The sequence below is a fragment of the Mauremys mutica genome, chromosome 11 (assembly GCF_020497125.1).
Source record: "Mauremys mutica isolate MM-2020 ecotype Southern chromosome 11, ASM2049712v1, whole genome shotgun sequence".
NCBI classification, from domain to species: Eukaryota; Metazoa; Chordata; order Testudines; family Geoemydidae; genus Mauremys; species Mauremys mutica.
This window is the reverse complement of record NC_059082.1, coordinates 69,841,707-69,853,133: the sequence shown is the minus strand read 5'-3', so window position 1 is coordinate 69,853,133 and position 11,427 is coordinate 69,841,707.

The window sequence follows — 11,427 nt, the reverse complement described above, 5'->3', positions numbered from 1 at the left end:
CACCCTCAGTAAAGGCAACATGCAGGGCTGGCTTTAGGCCAATTCCATCAATTCCCCCGAATCGGGCCCCGCGCCCAAGAGGTCCCCGCGCCCAGTGAGAATCTCTCCCTGGCTAGAGGCACCTTTTTAATTTTTACTCACCCGACAGCGCTCCGGGTCTTCGGCAGCACTTCGGCGGTGGGTCCTTCAGTGTCACCGAAGACCTGGAGCGAGTGAAGGATCCGCCACCGAAGTGCCGCCGGAGAGTCGGAGCACCACCTGGTGAGTACAAGCCCCATGTGTTTTTTTTACATTTTTTTTTAAAAATATAGTCATCCCTGCCGAGGCCCCGTCGAAACTGTTCGAATTGGGCCCTGCACTTCCTAAAGCCCGCCCTGGCAACATGATTTGGTCTAATGGTGATTTGAACTGAAGGGAAGACTGAAGCTATGGCTACAAACCTAGTGACTTGTGTTCTCCAGCCCCAAAACAAAACCAAAAGACCCCTGCACATTTAAATCATAGAATATCAGGGTTGGAAGGGACCTCAGGAGGTCATCTAGTCCAACTCCCTAATCAAAGCAGGACTAATCCCCAGACAGATTTTTGCCCCAGATCCCTAAACGGCCCCCTCAAGGATTGAGCTCACAACCCTGGGTTTAGGAGGCCAATGCTCAAACTACTAAGCTATCCCTCCCCCAAATCTTCTGTTTCGTACAATGTACCATGATAGTGTATCAGCAAAATCTGCTTTGCCACACAATGAATTCAAAAGCCAGACAGACAATCTACACGGGGGGGTCAAGGAGATGAAAGTACAAATTAATATTAGGAATACTGCATCCATTGATCTTGATCTCCATTAGGAACACATTCCTGTAGGAAAGCTCATCTAAAGAGCAGCAGCACCACGAATGTCACATTGCTGTAGCTCTTTTTTACATCACTGTAAGTTAAGGCGAGGAGCATCAGCTGTGAAGGAGTCAGATGGGGACAGAGTATTTTTCATACAGTGGTTATAAAAATTCACAAAATTTGGAAAAATCCTGTAGAAGTGTGGAACTGTACTGCATTTCTTACTACCATTTCCCCCTCTCTGTTACCAGTGCACATTAATTTGGTGCCATAAGGTTACTCACAAGTGCTGGTCTTTTACCATTTACCAGTTCTTTCCCCCACTCCACCCAAGAAATACAGAATTGTTTTGTACAGATCATTTAAAAAAAAACAGCTAGAAAAAGGACTGGGGGAGCACTTGGCCAAAGCTGAGTCCATCCAATCTTTCTCTTGTCCTTATGACATTGGTATTTTAGGCTATTGACAGGATGTCTTACAATGCTAACAATTGTGTGTATTCCCTTTTGATTTAAATACTTCCAGTTAATTCCCTTTCAATGGTAAATTCAGAATATGCGAGGGAGAAAATAAATCTTCAATACATAAGGAAAAAAATGTATAAGATTACATTTGTAGGAGAGACAAGCTGGTAAATTTCCCCATCTTCCTTTTTATTTTCTGTTAATAGAACAGGAGTATTTGTGGCACCTTAGAGACTAACAAATTTATTTGAGCATAAGCTTTCGTGGGCTACAGCCCACTTCATTGGATGCATAGAATGGAACACATATATGAAAGCTTATGCTCAAATAAATTTTTTAGTCTCTAAGGTATCACAAGTACGCCTGTTCTTTTTGCTGATACAGACTAACACATCTGCTACTCTGTAACCTTTATTTTCTGTGTTTCAGACAAGGTCAGCAGCTCATCTTTCCAAATGAATATTATGTTATGATGATCAGATGTGATCTGGGAAGGTGGTCTTTAGTTCTGCTATTGATTGCTGTGAAATGATGCTGCAAATGGTACAGTAGACTTGATTCTTTGGTGGTTAAGAAGAGATTGGCTCTTTCTGAATGTTTTTGGAACCATGAAGACTGGATTTGCACCCACTTTTTGTTCAATAATCACAGAACAGAGTCCATTTTGTGCAACTTTTTCCAAATTTGGAAATAAAGAGTAAGAAGAACTGAATCAGTTCAACTATAATCACAGTTATTTCTGCTGCTGTCAGTCAGGTTCAAAGAAAAGGAATCATAGAATATAAGGGTTGGAAGGGACCTCAGGAGGTCATCTAGTCCAACCCCCTGCTCAAAGCAGGGCCAATCCCTAACTAAATCATCCCAGCCAGGGCTTTGTCAAGCCTGACGTTAAAAACCTCTAAGGAAGGAGATTCCACCACCTCCCTAGGTAACCCATTTCAGTGTTTTATCACTCGCCTAGTGAAAAAGCTTTTCCTAATATCCAACCTAAACCTCCCCCACTGCAACTTGAGACCATTACTCCTTGTTCTGTCATCAGGTACCACTGAGAACCATCTAGATCCATCCTCTTTGGAACCCCCTTTCAGGTAGTTGAAAGCAGCTATCAAATCCCCCCTCCTTCTTCTCTTCTGCAGACTAAATAATCCACATTCCCTCAGCCTCTTCTCATAAATCATGTGCTCCAGCCCCATAATCATTTTTCTTGCCCTCTGCTGGACTCTTTCCATTTTTTCCATATTCTTCTTGTAGTGTGGGGCCCAAAACTGGACACAGTGCTCCAGATGAGGCCTCACCAATGTCGAATAGAAGGGAATGATCACGTCCCTCGCTGTGCTGGCAATGCTCCTACTTATGCAGCCCAAAATGCCCTTAGCCTTCTTGGCAACAAGGGCACACTGTTGACTCATATCCAGCTTCTCGTCCATCATAACCCCAGGTCGTTTTCTGCAGAACTGCTGCCTAGCCACTCGGTCCCTAGTGTGTAACAATGCAGAGGATTCTTCCTTCCTGAGTGCAGGACTCTGCACTTGTCCTGCTTGAACCTCAGATTTCTTTTGATGCAATCTTCTAATTTGTCTAGGTGCCTCTGTATCCTATCCCTACCCTCCAGCATATCTACCACTCCTCCCAGTTTAGTGTTGTCAAGGTTTCCTCCCCCACTCTGAACTTTAGGGTACAGATGTGGGGACCTGCATGGACCCTTCTAAGCTTAATTCCTAGCTTAGATCTGGTAACACTGCCACCAACCAGAAATCAGTGTCTGGCACACTTTCTGTCCCCCCAAAACCTTCCCTGGGGAATACAGATCCAAACCCCTTGGATCTTAACACAAGGAGAAAGTAACCATTCCCCCCTCCTTTCCCCCACAAACTCCTGGTGAGTTCAGACCCAATTCCCTGGATCTTAAAACAAAGAAAAATCAATCAGGGTCTTAAAAAAGAAAGCTTTTAATTAAAGAAAAAGAAAGGTAAAAATTATCTCTGTAAAATCAGGATGGAAAATACTTTACAGGGTACTTAGATTTATATAGCCCAGAGAAAACCCGCTCTAGCCTCAGGTTCAAAGTTACAGCAAACAGAGATAAAATCCTCTCAGCAAAAAGAGACATTTACAGGTTGAGAAAACAAACATAAGACTAACACGCCTTGCCTGGCTAGTTACTTACAAGTTTGAAACATAAGACTGATTCAGAAAGATTTGGAGAGCCTGGATTGATGTCTGGTCCTTCTCAGTCCCGAGAACGAACAACCCCCAAAACAAAGAGCACAAAACAAAGACTTCCCTCCACCAAGATTTGAAAGTATCTTGTCCCCTTATTGGTCCTCTGGTCAGGTGTCAGCCAGGTTTACTGAGCTTCTTAACCCTTTACAGGTAAAAGAGACATTAACCCTTAACTATCTGTTTATGACAAGTGTCATCTGCAAACTTGCTGAGGGTGCAATCACACCATCCTCCAGATCATTAATAAAAATATTGAACAAAACCGGCCCCAGGAACAGCCCTTGGGGTACTCCGCTTGATACTGGCTGCCAACTAAACATGGAAGCTTCAACTCCAGATAAACCTATTGCTTCTTTAGAACAGAAAGAGGCATTTACTCTGATCTCACTCACTCCAGCTATTCACTAGGGTAACTCCCCTGAGGGGGAATATTCTTGCTTTGGAATTTTACTGCTGTAAAAGCAGAATCTGCACTAGTCCCTGAGCCCATGTTCCAATCTGACTGCATGACTCTTGAGTACGGTTCCAAACGTAGGCTTTAATTTTACAACTTAATATCTTCAAAAAGGCAATTACTCCTCAATAGAGCATTTTGCTGATGTCTTTGATCTCTTAACTTCAGATATCAATTCTGCTTTCATTTGCTGTGATTTCAAAGGCTTCTGGCTTGTCAATGACCTTCAGGAGAATGGCTGGCATTCTGACTAGAGCTGGTTTGGAACATTTTTGACTCAATAAAATTTTTCCACAGCCAAAACATTTTGATGAATATTTTGGGATCTACAGCAGGGTGTCTAGGGCATTGCCCTGCGATGTGGGAGACCCAAATGCAAGTCTCTGCTCGCCGTGATCTAGGATGAAAAGCAATGCTCTGACTCAGTCAGAATAGGAACTTGAACCTGGCTCTCTCGGGCCAGTGGCCTAACCCACCCCCTTCCCCCCAGACCTACTGCAATAACAATGTTCCAAACTACTTCCTTTCCCATCTCCCACCTTGTCCATCTGGATCACCTAAATGTCCCCCATCCTCCGCCATGTCAATGACACTGACTGGTCGAGTGCCTAATGCAATCTCTGCACTCAAAACAGGCCATCAGACAAATACCAGTGACTCATTTGCTACCTGGCCCTTGCGAATCTTCTGAACTCTCCCGTTTCACGGGGAGCTGCACAAGGAAGAAGTCAATTTTTGGAAGAGTTGATGGAACCCGTCACTTGTCAGACTCCCTCCCCTGTCTCCATCTTGTATTCAGTTTCATAATTATCCTTTAGGATAAACAATGGCTCGAAATGTTGATTAAATGCTTTCCAAGCTTTTCAACTCCCTAGCAAGACTGATAGTCTGTCCTGCAATACTGCATTATACAGCACAATCACTGATTGAAAGGAACCTTTCCCCCTTTTACTCTGCAGCTATTTCCTCAAGTATTTTGAGTCTGGCAAGAAGTATGACATTATTGATTTGCTCTGCACTGCTCAGTCTGGAGCCTCATCTGCAAAAACATTATTCTTTATTGCTTCAATAATTTCACTGAGTGCAGAGAACTCTTTTTTCCCCCTTTTTTTTTGCTTAGTGTTTAGTGATTCTTTAAATTTTTTATGTGCTTTGAAGCTAAATATCAGCCATTTGCAGAAATGCACTGGAAGGTCACCAGGAATTCAAATCTCTCTGTAGGTACATGATTATCTTCTTTCACAACCCAATAGTTCCCCATTAAGGGCTTGAACTTGCATAGCACAGATAGAGTGTTGCACCTATAAGTGCAAGGTTTAAGTTGATGAACTGGACTGGGAGTGCAGGTAACCCAATACTGCATTAATGAGTGGTTCTATTCCATGGGACCAAATGACTTTGTCTAGTAAAAAGAGTCACTTCAGGATAACTAAGCATTTTTATTAGCATGCTCAACATTATGCTTAACCACCTCAGATGAAGTTACATTGATTTGCACCAGCGGAGGATTTGTCTTCTTAGCTATATTCATTTTCCACCTACACCCACCCTTTCCCCCTGCATATTTGCAATTAAGACGTTGGGTGCCCAAAGGACTCAAACGATCTGTGACTAATCAATAGGAGAACTATACCTGGTATTGAACTTTCCTTTCATTCATACATAGTTTCTGCTTGTACTTGCAGAGCTGGGCAGTAACCTTGTACATCCAGCTGCACCCCACAAAAGAACTTGCATTCTGAAGACCAAAAAGATTAAGGACAATATTCAAACCCTTGGAGTCATGTTGGAGATGGGAACAAGCTGTGACATTCCCATTACGTTATGTTTCTGGATTTCCAGGGTGCTGAAACATGCAGTGTTGTTAGCAGCTTGAAAAGGTCAAGCCCACGCTATCTCCCATCACCATTTACAGAAAGTGCCAGGCATTAAAAATAATGGCTCATTTATTTTCATGCAATAGTTTTAAGAAGAACAAAATCTAGGTGTTTTTTTTTTAAACACAGCTGCAAATGGGACAATACGATAGCCAACACCTCTGCACTGTGGTTTGAAAGTCCCTTTCGGTGATCTTGAGAACAGCGTGCATTTTCTACATCTGAGGAATTATACTCGAGCCTCAAATGTTCAACAAAGAATGAATCCCTATATCAAAATTTCATGCATACACAACATCTGCCCAAAAGCCATTCTGTACCTCTAAATCTTTACTTGGTTTATGACCGGAGGGACTACAGACTCCATCGAGGCCTCAGACAAGTAGGCATTTCAATAAAATGAAAAGTTTGGATGGTTGTTGTTGTTTTAAATATTTACTGTCTGTCTAAGGACGTACTTTAGAGGTTTCCTGAGGTAAAGGAGGTAAAGAAACAGTAGCATAATTTAGAATATTGTCATATGGAGATTTGCACGCCTGTAACAGATTGTGTGTAGTGACTTTTCTATATAGGAAATGAAATATCGATACTAGAGCTGGGAGAGCTTTGTAAAATGTATAAATCACCATGCAAATGTCTTAGACACTGAAATATAAATCTATTTGCCACTCACACACTTTTCATCTTTTTTCTCATCAGTTACCCAAGCTATCCATGCAGATATTCAGACCATCTAATGCAGGGTTGGAATGATCTCAATTACTGAGAGCTGCTCACCTGCCTAGGAACTAGGCAGATTCTAGCCCTAAGATGCTCATTAAAGGCAGACCTAATATCGATCTCTGCGGTGCTCCAGTAGCCATCTCCTCCCCCAGAGCAAAAGTAAATCTGAAGGTTCCTTTTGCAAAGTAATACAAATTCCATCCATCTTGCAGTTTTCAGATAAGCAAGTCTCCCATTAATGTGAATGGGAGTTCTGGGCAGAGTAGATCCCAGAGGTAGAATCACCAATATTAAGTTTTTATAAACAGCACTGCATTTATCTCCAACCCAGCTAGCTCATGCAGCCAGTTACAACACAACAGAATATTGAAAAAACAAGTGAAAATTAAAGGTGAATACTACTATGATAGTCCCCAGTTGTCTACTGATGTTAATTAGCACAGCTCCATTGGAGTTAATTTTGCCATTTCACACCCACTGAGAATTTGGTCCATAATTAACCAAAAGTCACAATATTTTTTAAAATATTCACTGTGGTTCTGAGTCTATTTCTTTGGTTGTGATTTTCCTGACCTTATTTTTAAAAGGCTTTCGGATAGTTCTAATCTGCACATCTGCTAGTGGAACGACAGGGCAATTATAAAAGCAATTGCTAAGGATACTTTTAGCATTGAAGACTGACATGTTTTTGCAGGTGACAGCTGTTAAACCACAGTGCCAAGTCTAGCAGGAAGCCTCCTGCCTTACAAAAAACAGTTCCAGGAAATGCGGTAAACAACAGCAATTGCACCACAAGTGATTACGGCCAACTGGAGACTTCTTCAATGGATCAACAAAATATCATAGTAACATTAGGGAAAGTGCAGTTATGTGTCATCTTCATAATTACACTTGGGCTATATCTACATGACAAGCTAGGGGTTCGAGTCCCTCCTTGTCTATATATACTTGCACTAGCTAGTATCTCATACATGAGAGGGTATGTACATAGCAGTCTCAGCGGGTTTGTACTTGGCACAGCTAAGCCCTGCCTCTGCTACTGCTGGGGCCTGTGCGACTGTGGCCACACTGCTATTTATACGTGTGCTAGCTCAGTGAGTAGGGCCCTACCAAATTCAGGGTCCATTTTGGTTAATTTCACAGTCACAGGATTTTAAAAATAGTAAATTTCATGATTTCAGCTATTTAAATCTGAAATTTCATGCTGGTGTAACTGTAGGAGTCTTGACTCAAAGAGTGATTGTGGGGGAGTTGCAAGGTTACTGTAAGAAGATCACAGTATTGCCACCCTTACTGCTGCACTGCTGTTCTGCCTTCAGAGCAGGCCCTCGGCCAGCCACTCCCACTCTCCGGCCACCCAGCTCTGAAGGCAGCTGTACGGAAGTAAGTGTGGCAATATCATACCATGCCATCCTTACTTCTGCGCTGCTGCTGGCAGCGGTGCTGCCTTCAGAGCTGGGATCCCAGCCAGCAGCCGCTGCTCTTCAGCTGTCCAGCTCTGAAGGCAGTGCAGAAGTAAGGGTGGCAATACTGTGACAACCCCCCACAAACACACACCTCATGGCTCCCCCGTCTCCCCTTTTTGGGTGAGAGAAACGCTGGTCTTCCCTGTGAAATATGCATAGTATAGTGTAAAAGTACACAAAAGACCAGATTTCATGTCTGTGACACATTTTTCACGGCTGTGAATTTGGTAGGGCCCTATCTCTGAGAGTTAACATGAGTATGTGTATGTGAACATCCCTAGCTTGTAGAGCAGACATAGACTTAGTGATATTTTTTGCAGCATAAAGAAAAGTTGTGCACGAACCAATACCTTTACATTTCCTAACCGTCCTAGGAAATGCCTTATTCTGCAGGCACCTGACACATATTGCATGGAAGATCAGAAGGGTTTTAGAGCTTGAGCCAAACCCATCAAAGTAATGGAAAGACTCCCGTTGACTTTAGTGGGCACTGGATTGGGTCTTAAATACCTAGCCTTTTTTTTTTAAGCAATACTTACATTTTTATTTTTGGATTTCATGCAGGTCTTGTTGAAAACAGGATACAAGCTAATAAGGGATATACACCCTCAAACCTCCGAAAATAAGCTAACCAGTAACCGAGGGAGCTAGGAAGAAAATTTTCCCTATGGGCAAGCTACTGCATTTCTGTCTGTTTGGGGGATTCTTGTGCCAAATGTGCTGAATGTGTTGGATCTGGTCCTCACCACTGTGAGGACAATATTCTACACTAGACTGGTCTGGGGGGCGGGGGCAGGTCCTCCCCTGAGCCCTGTGCTAGTTTCTCCCAACTGAGGATCCATCTCCCAGCTGAGGACCGCTGGCTTTGCGACGTACCCGAATGGTATCAGCAGAGAGGTTGAGTGACTTTCCTAAGGTCACACAACAAGTGAGTGATAGAACCAGTGGTGCCTGGTGCCCATAATTTGGTGAGGTTGAAGGTCACACACTGCCCCCCTCCCTGCTAAGCTCCTACCAGACAATCGTACTTGGAGCAGAATGGCTGTGAACACTGAGGTTAGGGGGGTGCTGGGAAGCATTTTGCTGGAGGAAAACAGGAGGCTTGTTGGGAAGTGAGAAGAAAGAAGGATGTTCTCTCCTCATCCCTCCCCTATTCTAGATGAATAACTGGGACATTTTAAAGTAAGTAGCAGCATTGAAACAAAAAAGGCCTGTATTTATCCCCCTTCAAGCCCCTCACTGCTCTCCCCTAGTCCCAACCCTTGTCCCCTAAATCTAGCTCATCTCCCTTCCTATCCCCTCCCAGACACACTGCACTAATTCATCCACACCCTCATTTCCAACTGAATTAGTTCTCCCCAGCACTCAATCTTGCCAATCCAACTCCTAGCTCAGAGCACAGCCCATCAGTCAAGATTCCCAGTTCCTTGTTTTAACCACTTAGTGACTTGAGTGGGGTGCACATGCCAGTATTTCATAGTGAACAGGTGAGACTATGCAGCGCTAGGGAAATTATTGTTTCAAATCTTTTTTTGAGTTTAAACCTGTGGCTGAGCCTATGTCAGTGGTGGCTTTATTGCACAGGACTTCCACGTATTTGCAAAAAGCCCACCCCACCCCCACATTACCTCTCCATTGTACCAAATCTGATCTTTTCAGCAGACAGACTGAACCATTCACTGCAGTGTGAATTCGGGACTAAGAGGTCGTATCAATCACAAGCGGAGCCATGCATTTGTAGTGAGCCACCAAAGCTAGCTAAGTTTTCTCCTACGAAATCAATAACACTTGTCAGCTTTCTAAGTGACTAAAGTGGTGTATTTTAAAATGTAGCAATGCTGATTGAGAGCAAACACTGTAAACTATTAGGTCAACTGTGGCAAGGGAGCGGAAGAGAAGACACGAAGTTCAGATTTTGATCACATAGCATTTTGAAAGTGACTATGTGGGGTCAACAGAACGCCCTTATGTGCATAAAGTTTTTGCTTAACCCAGAAAGCCCCAAACCTGAAATGAGACATCAATAGGGACTGATTTTCAGAGATGCTGAGGATTCATAATTTCCATCAACTGCAGTTGGAGTTGTGGATGCCTAGCACCTCTGAAAAATCAGGCCATAGAACTCTGGTGCACAAACTCTTCTCAGCATGTTTGTGAAAGCTGGGGAAGTCCACCTGTTTCGTTTGTTAGGCCAAGATAAAGAAAACCATGTCTGAAGGCTGTCTGATTCACTTATTCCATCCTGCAGTCAGACCAGTCCATTCCTGAGAAACATGCTAAGGTTGGATCAAAAATAGCACTTCTGAGTGCTTAATTAACTTTTTTGCATGCATGGTGATTTCTCCATTGACGTTAGATAAGCTCTTCACGGAGGCTTGCACAGCTTTAAATTTAAAAACTAGGTAGCTGGCTTACCAGGCGGGATTTTCAAGGTCCTCACCTAAATAGTATCCGAGCCAATTATGAACATGCATAAGGGCTTATTCTGACACACCTGCAAAAATGCCCTGTGCATTCAATTCCTAGTTCAGACAGCAGGCATGGATGGAGGTAACTCCCAATGCCTATAATAAGAGATTCCTAGGCAAATACCCTGTGCATCCATTATTCCCACTATTAATTTTTGCTAAGCAAGCAATTTTCCCAGGGCTGCAGAAGAGGCAGAAATGAAGGCAGTGTCTGCCATGAAGAGTTTACAGGCCATGGCACTCATACATCAAGCATTCCGCACATGCTGACCCCTGTACCCATGTGTGGCCCCACTGACTTCAACAGAAGTCAAGATGGGTGCAGGGGTCCACCTGCATGGAGCAGTTTTCAGAATCAGGGCTATGAAATATACTCAGGAAGACGTGAGGCACTAGAAAACCCAAAGGAGGAAGTTCAGGAGAGAAACATTCCCGACGGTTTATCAATTAAGTTCTTGAGGGCATCTTCTAGGTCCCTAACAATATAGATAAAAGGCATCTTAACTACAGACACCTGGAAAGATTTTGCAATACTTTTCTTGGTGCAGAGCTGCTGCCTACAAGACATATTGATGCAAGGAAACTGACAGGGAATCAGCCTTACTTGTGTAATGCACATATTCCAAAGAGAACTGCACTGCAACTAACAACTAAAATTGGACTGCCCATGTATTAATTTAAAACAACTTAGAAGACTGATTTTTTCTCACTGTTCTTAATCTTATGCACTCCGTACGACAGTTTTTCTTGTTAACTGAATCTGCTTTGGAAACAAAGAAACAAATCACATAGGAACAGGGCTGAAAACCCCCTTCCTATGGGATTCTGAAAACTGCTGCAAAGCATTTGAGGAGATAGTATATTCCTCTTTCACGCCAGTATATCAGTCAACTGAGTCCACCATTTATTATTCTATTT